An 8,347-nucleotide genomic window follows, 5' to 3' on the forward strand; every position below is an offset into this window, starting at 1 on the left:
TGCACCAGCAGGCGGACTCCCAACCACTGTGCCACCAGGGAAGCCCTCGGATGCAGTCTTAAGGGCAGTTCCTTCCTCTTCTGCGAACCTCAGTCTTTGCTCCTCAGGCCTTCCACTGCTTGAGTGAAGCCCAACCACACTATGGCGTGTCATCTGCTTTACTCAAAGTCCATTGATTTTATTTTTAAACTCTTTTATACAATTTTTAAAGGTTACTTTCCATGAAAGTGATTACAAAATATTGGCTCTATTCCCCGTGTTGTACAATACGTCCTTGAGCCGATCTTACACCCAATAGTTTATACCTCTCACCCCACAGGTAACCACTAGTTTGTTCCCTATGTCTGTGAGTCTGCTTCTTTTTTGTTATATTCACTAGTTGGTTGTGTATTTCTTAGATTCCACTTACAAGTGAGATCACACAGTCTTTTTGTCTATAAAGTCCATTGATTCAAGTGTTAATCACACTGAAGAAATACCTACACAGTACTCTCTAGGATGGCGTTCAACCAAACAGCTGGGCCCCGTAGCCTTGCCAAGGTGATGCATGAAATTAGCCATCACACCTCTCACTGGCTGACGGCTGAGCTGCTCTGGGCCTCAGCACCCACCTCTGTAACATGAGGATAACCAAGTTCACAGTGAATGGGAGCCCTCAGATTGGAAATGAATTTAAAGTGCTGAGCATAATGCCTGGTACCCAAGAAGTGAGAAGTAAGCATCCCATTCTCCCAGCGTCCTTAGAGGAGATGCAGCTTGGGCCCCAGGTATCACGAGTGACTCTAAGTGACTGCGCTCAGGGAGCCCAAGAAGATCTGGGACAGGGAGAACCAGGCCCAGGCTGACAAAGCAGGGGGTCTTCCTTGGAGGGAGAGTGGTGGCTGCATCAAATTCTGGAGACAGGGCTGCTGTAGGAAGAAGGAAACCAATCCCAGACACCAGAAAGAGGGGCTGCCCCTGGTGTGGCTGCCTTTCTCCACCTTAACTGTTGCCAAGGAATAAACTCGCAGTGTCAGGGCTGCAGACGTGCTGGTGAGGATGAAGCCAGAACCCCCTGCATTTAGACAGCCCTCTGATGCAAATCGGAGATGCAAATCAAGATCCCTCTCTGCATTACTCTGCAAGGATTTCCACTCCGGGTCTCCCATCTGTGTCCCGTGGACAGGGGACGTGTGTTTGTTGACCTTGCAATCCGGGACCTAGGCTCTTTGCATAGCCTACAGGCTCCCACGGTCTGGCCTGTGCCTCCCCTCTCCAGCTAGGTCTGCTTAGCACCCCTCGCCTATCTCAGATGAAAGTCCAAGTCACAATGAACCATTCGCAGTCTGCTCTGGGGTGAACATCGTCTCCGCTAAATTCATCTTTACCTGGCACCTGTGAAGGTGACCTTATTTGGAACTAGGATCTTTGCAGATGTGATTAAGATGAGGTCAGGCTGGACTAGGGTGGACCCTAATCCAATATGACTGGTGTCCTTCTGAGAAGAGAAGAAACACGGACACAAGGGAGAAGGCAGTGTGAAGACAGACACAGGGGTTGCAGTGATGTGTCTACAAGCCAAGGACTGCAGGCAGCCACCAAAAGCTGGGAGGAGGTAAGGAAGGATCGTTCTCTGGATTCTTCATAGGGGGCACAGCCCTGTTGACACCTTGACTTTGGACTTCCGGCCCCCGGAACTCTGAGAGGATAAGTCCCTGTTGTCTGAAGCCCCTCAAGCAATGGTTCCCTGTTACAGCAGCCACAGGACACGAACACACAGTTCAGTGCAGCCCCCTGCCCACCCCATCACAGCACCACCCCCAGACTATCTTCTTCCAATGCTCAGCAAAGATGCCCCCCCCCCCGGCCCCCAGCCCCAAGTCCAAGTCCTTCTTTGCCAATACTGACTGCATCCCATTGTCACTGCCTGGACCCGCCTGTTGCCCCCAGACAAGTGTCTCCAGGGTGAAGGTCCCTTTGCATCATTCTTGCCTCTCAGCACTGCCTGGCACACAACAGGGGCCCCATAAATGAGTGTGGCCCCCTTCCCCCAGGACCCAGAGTCTGGAGGGCAGACCTCGGCACAGCACCTTTCTAGGGCCTGGGCTCAGCTCTGACGCTGTGACAAAGTGTTTATTTCTGGCCTCACCGACCTGGAGGTGTAAACACATACCTGGTCGAGACACCACCGTTCCTATCTTGGACTTCAAAATAAACTCATCTCACTAATTGATAGTCTCCACACATCACAGGCCCTTATTAAGCCTGGCAGGGCCTCTGAAGGGCAGGAAGGTCACCCAAGGGCCTGGAGAAGAGACTGCTGGCTCCCCCAGGCAGAGTTCCTTCACCCCCGCCCCTGCCCCAGTGAGGAAATCAGTGCCTCCTCCCCCCTCTCCCCCCTCCTCCCCCTCCCTCTCTCTCCCAGGCTTTCCTGCCTTTGAAGGGACCACCGTTGTCCCCAGTCACTGCCTCCAGGAGCTTGGCAGTCCTTCCCTACACACTCCATTTCCACCGTACCCACATCCAGGCCGTCACCAAGCTTTGTCAGCTCTCCCTTCCCTGTATCTTTCAGACTTTACCACCCCTGCCTGCCCCAGCACGTCCCCACAGCCCTCCCTATATTATGAAACAGCTCTCAAACTTGCTTTTGCTTCCTTTCTCTCTCCTGTTTCACCCTCTTCAGGGATCCACAGGCGTCTCTACCTAAGGAAGTCAGTCTGGGTGCCTCCCTGTGCCTGAGCCTTTCAATGGCTCCCCGTTGCCTCTGGGTTAAAGATCTAACTGCCCAGCCCCATCTACAAAGCCCTTTGGGATGTGGCTCCTGCCCCTATCTACCCCCTTAGTCATCTCCAACTGCTGCCTTCATGGTCTATACTCCACTCCATCCAGAATGAGTCACGTTGCACACAATGCAGGTCAAAGCCCAGGCTTTTGAAAACGCTCTTCCCTCTGCCCTGAACTTTCCTAATCTGTTAAGCTCCAATTTAACCCTTCCAGGCCTGGGTCAGATGTCTGCTCTTTCTTAAGTCCACCTGATGTCAGGGTTATGTATCCCATCTGCAGCCTTCCTTCTCCCTAGGCGGAAGTAGGATTATGGGTCCAGAACTTGCTAGTAGAGGGCCCCTGTGGGCCAGCCCCTCATGGGTAGGTAAACCTATTCTCACGGATGGGTCAGTCCATGTAAGACAGTTTCCTCTGGCAGGTGAGTGGGTGCCCATGTTGCCATGACAACAAGAAGTGGTTGGCCCCGAAAGCCTGGCCTGTCCCTGGCCCACTGTGGACATTCTCCCACTCCTGGAAAGTGAGGAGTAAATGTCTGATTTATCTTTGCAACCCCAGGAGCTAGTCCACGCCTGGAAAAAACTGTCAACAAATGTTAACTGGATAAACAAGAGAAAGAATCAGCAATGTAAAGAGCAGACAAAAGACGAAAGAAAGCAATCAGGGAGGATGGAGGCAGGAAAAGCAAGGATAAAACACATACTCAGTTAATCTCACTGCATCCTTCCAAGGGGCCCATTATGGTACCCATTTTATAGATGTGAAAACTGAGTTCCAAGGAAATCTAAGTGAACCGCCCCCAAATTACACATCTGTTTGCATCTGTGACACAAACCCATCTCTCTCTTATTTTTTGAATTGTTTGTGGTCATTTTCACGAACGTGTGTCAAGCTGGGTTTCTCCTCTGCCATTCCCGTGCAATTCAGTTTTTCAGTGCCACTTCTAATCTGCAAATACAGGTTTCTTTCCTCTTTATAAAAGTAGTGTGTGCTGATTTTAAAGAATTAGGAAACTAAAGAAAAGTATTATTTAAAGCAACAAATATAATTTCCATGAACCCCATCACCCCAGGACAATCTCTCTTAAAATTGTTATGTTTTCTAGTCTTTTCTCTGTTTGTTGTATATGTGGTTAGAAGTAGCTTTCTAATGCCATTTAAAATCCTGATTTTTTTTTCACGTAATATTGTATCTAAAGCATTTCTCCATATCATTGGAAACTCTTAGTAAGCATAGCTTTTAAACTTTTTTATTAAGCACTTACTAAGTGTCAGGTACTGCCCTAGCTCTGGATTTACATTCATAATATACTTTGTAAACACACCATAATTTTTCCAGCCTTTCTCCAACGGTTAGGCATTTAAGTGGTTTTGTTTTTCACTATTATAATAATTCTGCAATAAACTTCTATGAGTATAAATTTTTATCCACACTTGGATAACCAATGAAGTTTTAAAAGTTAGTTATTGCAATGGACTGAATTATGTTTCCCCCCAGATTGAAGTCCTAACCCTCAATGTGACTGTATTTGGAGATAGGGCTTTTAGGAGGTAATGAAGGTTAAATGAGTTCGTGGGGTGGGGCCCTAATCTGATAGCGTTCATGGTCTTATAAGAAGAGGGTGAGAGGGATCTGCCTCTGTTTCTATGCCATGTGAGGGCACAGGGAGAGGCAGCTATGTGCAAGCCAGGGAGAGGGTCCTCGCCAGAACCTGACCATCCTGGAACCCCGAACTCGGGCTTCCAAACTCCAAAGAGGTGAGGAAACAAATGTCTGTTGTTTAAGGACCCCGGTGTGTGGTGTTTTGTTGTGGCAGCCTGACATGACTAAGACAAATATCATGTTCAAGATCTCCATTACGACGAAGTCTTCGTACGTGTTTAAATTTGTCAAAGCTTAATAAATCATACCCTTTAAATACATATATCTTATTGTATTTGATTATACCTGAATAAAATTGTTTGAAGTAAATATCAGTGTTTAGATTGAACTGCACTATACTTCATCTTGTTAATCCTCTCTTTTTCGGTGATCCCTGCAGGATTCCACATACAAACCTCCTCACTCACACCAATATCATTTACAGTTTGGGTCACTCATTACATCACAGAACGTGAAACCGAGTTCCCCAAAGTCTCCACCACTCCCCAGCTGGGTGCACTTGCGCAAGACCCATCCCTCTCTGAGCCTCAGTTTCCTCGTCTGTAAAGTGGGGATGCAACATCTTCCTCTTGGGTCACTATGAGCGGAGACCTGCTAGCCACCCTGGCAGAGAGCTTGGTGCATGGCAAGTGCTTCAAACTGTTTTCAGTATTATTGCTGTGAGAAAACCACGAGCCCTCCTGTCAGATGTCAAACTAAACACAGGCGGATCAAGCCTTCCACCTTCCCAGAACTGATGATAGATCAGGCTCAGTGAAAGCAGGTGAGGCTTCTGAAGCCATTGCACCAGGTCACCCAGGAAGCTCCTTTAGAATGCAGATTTCTGGCTCCGGGTCAGGTCTACCAGACTAGACCCTCTAGGACTGGGCCCTGGCATAGGAATTGTACCACGCATCTGGAGAAATTCCGAAAGCTACTCCCCGGGCTCCGTCAATCACGTTAATGAGAATATCATCAACTCTTGCTTGTGAGCATCTACCCAGATCCAGGCACAGTCCTGGGAGTGCAGGACAGTGTTCCCCGTCCATCTGTGGCACACCCATGTGAGGTGGGGCTCATTGCGGCCCCATTTGACAGGAGAACAAAGTGAGGCTGAGACAGGTTGTCACTTGCTCAAAGTCATTCTGCAGAGCTGGGTTTTCAGCCTGGGTCTGTCTTATTTCAAAGGGCTGTGCTGTCACTCACTGCACCATCTGATGTATCCATTCATTCAGCAGACATTCGTTAAGTACATACGAAGTGCCAGGTTTGGGTCTAGGCGGTGTGAACCAACAGTGAACAAACAGGCAAGGTTTCTCCCTACATTGCAATAGTGGGAGATGGGCATTTTAAAAGTGTAGCAGTCAGGATAGGAAAGGTTATGCTGCAGTAACAAACAACACCTCAGTCTCCATGCTTAACACAAGTTTCTTTCTTTCTCAGGCTGCACATCCACCATGGGTCACCAGGGGGCCACTGCTCATCACTGGGAACAGACTGATGGAGGAGTTACCTCCAAGACACTGCTAGTCACCATGCGTGGGAGGAAGGGTGTTCTGTAGGATCGCACAACAGCTATGAAATCTTTCACCGGAAATGACACAAGTTACTTCTGCTCACAGATCACTGGCTAAAACCAGTCACATGGCCCCATCCACTGATGAGGGGCCAGGAAAGGCTGTGTGGGGACCTCCCATATGCCTGAGGGCAGGGAGAACAGGCCACTGACTACCATTAAAAATAAACTCTTGGCAAAGGAAGCTCATTTACAATCAGGATGACTGCTAGAAAGAAACAAAAACAGGGTTGTGGGGTAAAGAGAAGGGAGTGCAAAGGGCAGGAGGTTCTCTAAACGGGACACTCTAGGTAAGTGACATTTGACCTGTTAGAGGAATATTAACTTTAGGTTAAGGGAAGTGACTGCTTTGATAAACTTTTCTTTGTTTTGGTGAATAATCTGGATTTATCAGGTTCAAGTTGTTGAGAAACCCCAAAAGATGTTAGCTCTATTCCTGGTTGTGTCAATTCTCCTGAGTAACCCTTGAGAAGCCACTGAACTTTTTGAACCTCAGTTTCCCCATCTGGGAAATGGGCACTGTGGGCCTGCTAAGAGGACCTCAATCCATCCAGGATGGATGGAGCCTGAAGAGCTGTTGTTGCTTTTAGTTAACGACATTAGCCAGCGTTTTTACATTGGGAAATTCCTAATAAAAGTTTGGGTCTCTAGCATCTCTTAAAATTGCAGTAGGGTGGGTAAGCCCCGGCCAGGACTCCCACGGCACCAGCTGCTGCGCTGTGTTGGCTTCCTCCTCTCCAGGGGACCAGAGCTGTGGTGGTCGGCATAGTCCCACCCTGCTGGGGTCAACCTGCCCCTGGGCCATGTGCGTTTGCCATTCCTGGACCGGAGGGCCTCTGAGGTTCCCTTGTAGCATCAGCAATCTTGGGAGTCTGTATGTTTTCTCAGTTAGAGCTGGGGAAATCCTGTGTGTGTGTGTGTGTGTGTGTGTGTGTGTGTGTGTGTGCGCACACACGCGTGAGTGTGCATAGGCTTGTGGGTCTGTGTGCGTGAGTGTGTAGAAGCGCTCAGTATGTATGCAAGCGTATGAGTTGTGTGTGCGTGGATGTGAGTGTGTGTCCATGTCGAGTGAACATGCCAGTGTGCACGTGTATGTGTTTTAGGAAGGAGGGCATTCAACAGTAAAGTTGGAGGTTGCAACCCAAGATTGTGGCTGATTGCCTCAGAACTGGAATAAAAGCATTCATTTTTAAGACCCAGAACAGAGGTAAGAAACACTAAACCCCGTTTCCTCTATTTCCTTAATCAAACCTTTTAATGTAATCTTATCCCCTATCTTGCAAATCCCCATCCTTCCTTACTGGCTAAACCTCAGGACTGGATATGAGGAGTGGGGACAGAGGTGTTTCTCTCTCTAAGGGACCGAAGTGATAGCGTGATGGCGGGTCTATCTCTGGGGAGGGGGAAGGATGAAGGGAGAGGCAAGTCTCCTTTGATGAAAGAGGCCGGATTAAGTCCCTTGCCCCACACTGTGTCTCTGAGTAGCCCCCAGGGGAGCGAGAATCAGGCAAACAGGTCTTGATAGGTGAGCTGTCCGGGCTGTGCACTGCCTCGGGGCGGCTCCCCACCCCCAGCTTCCTCAGATCCCGGGCCTGCTCACCATAAAACTCCACTGATGCTACTGCATACAAGGAGGCCTGGAGACGAAGTGCAGCCCTAAAGCCCAGGTCAGGGCGGCCCAGTCCTCCCAGACCAGCCTGAGTCACGTGGACCTCTGACCCCAGGGCCTTGGGGTGTGTCCTAGCCCCTCCTCCACCGGGGCTCAGGCCTGGGAGGGGTGTTGAGAGAGGGCATCCCAGGCTGCCCTTTGGAAGGCTGCAAGGGGCCCCCGGCCCCGCCCCGAGGAAGGAGCCTCCTTGCAGAGATTTCAGGCCTGTGGTTTCCCCTCCTATTTGTAATCATTTGGATAAGGTCAGAATTAAAATCAGTTTCCATGGTGAGAAAGGAGGGAGAGACTTAGAAACAGACCCAGACAGGCAAACACAGAGAGAAACAAGAAAAGGGACAGAGAGGGAGAGACGGGGACAGGGAGACAGGAAGGAGAAAACAGAGAAGAGCAGAGGGGCTAGGGACTGGGCGGGGTCGCCATCTTAGGGACTGCATTGACCTGGGGCTTGTGAGGGCCAGGATGAGAGGTGTCCTGGGAGAGGGGGCAACAAAGGATCTCTCCCCACTGTGTGCCCAGGGCAGAGGGTGGGGAAGGAAGGGAGAGAAGAGGATGGGAGAAGACACACAGGAGAGGCAGGGAGGGAGAAAAGGGGGGCTGGGACCAGACTGAGAAGGCAGGTGGCAAAGGGGATGAAGAGCACAGCCATCTGAAGATGGTGGGAGGTGTGGGCGAGGAGGGCCCCCAGCCCAGGCAGGGAGGAA

Source organism: Monodon monoceros, unplaced genomic scaffold (assembly GCF_005190385.1).
Source record: "Monodon monoceros isolate NGI ecotype Baffin Bay Population unplaced genomic scaffold, NGI_Narwhal_1 Super_Scaffold_20, whole genome shotgun sequence".
Lineage (NCBI taxonomy): Eukaryota > Metazoa > Chordata > Mammalia > Artiodactyla > Monodontidae > Monodon > Monodon monoceros.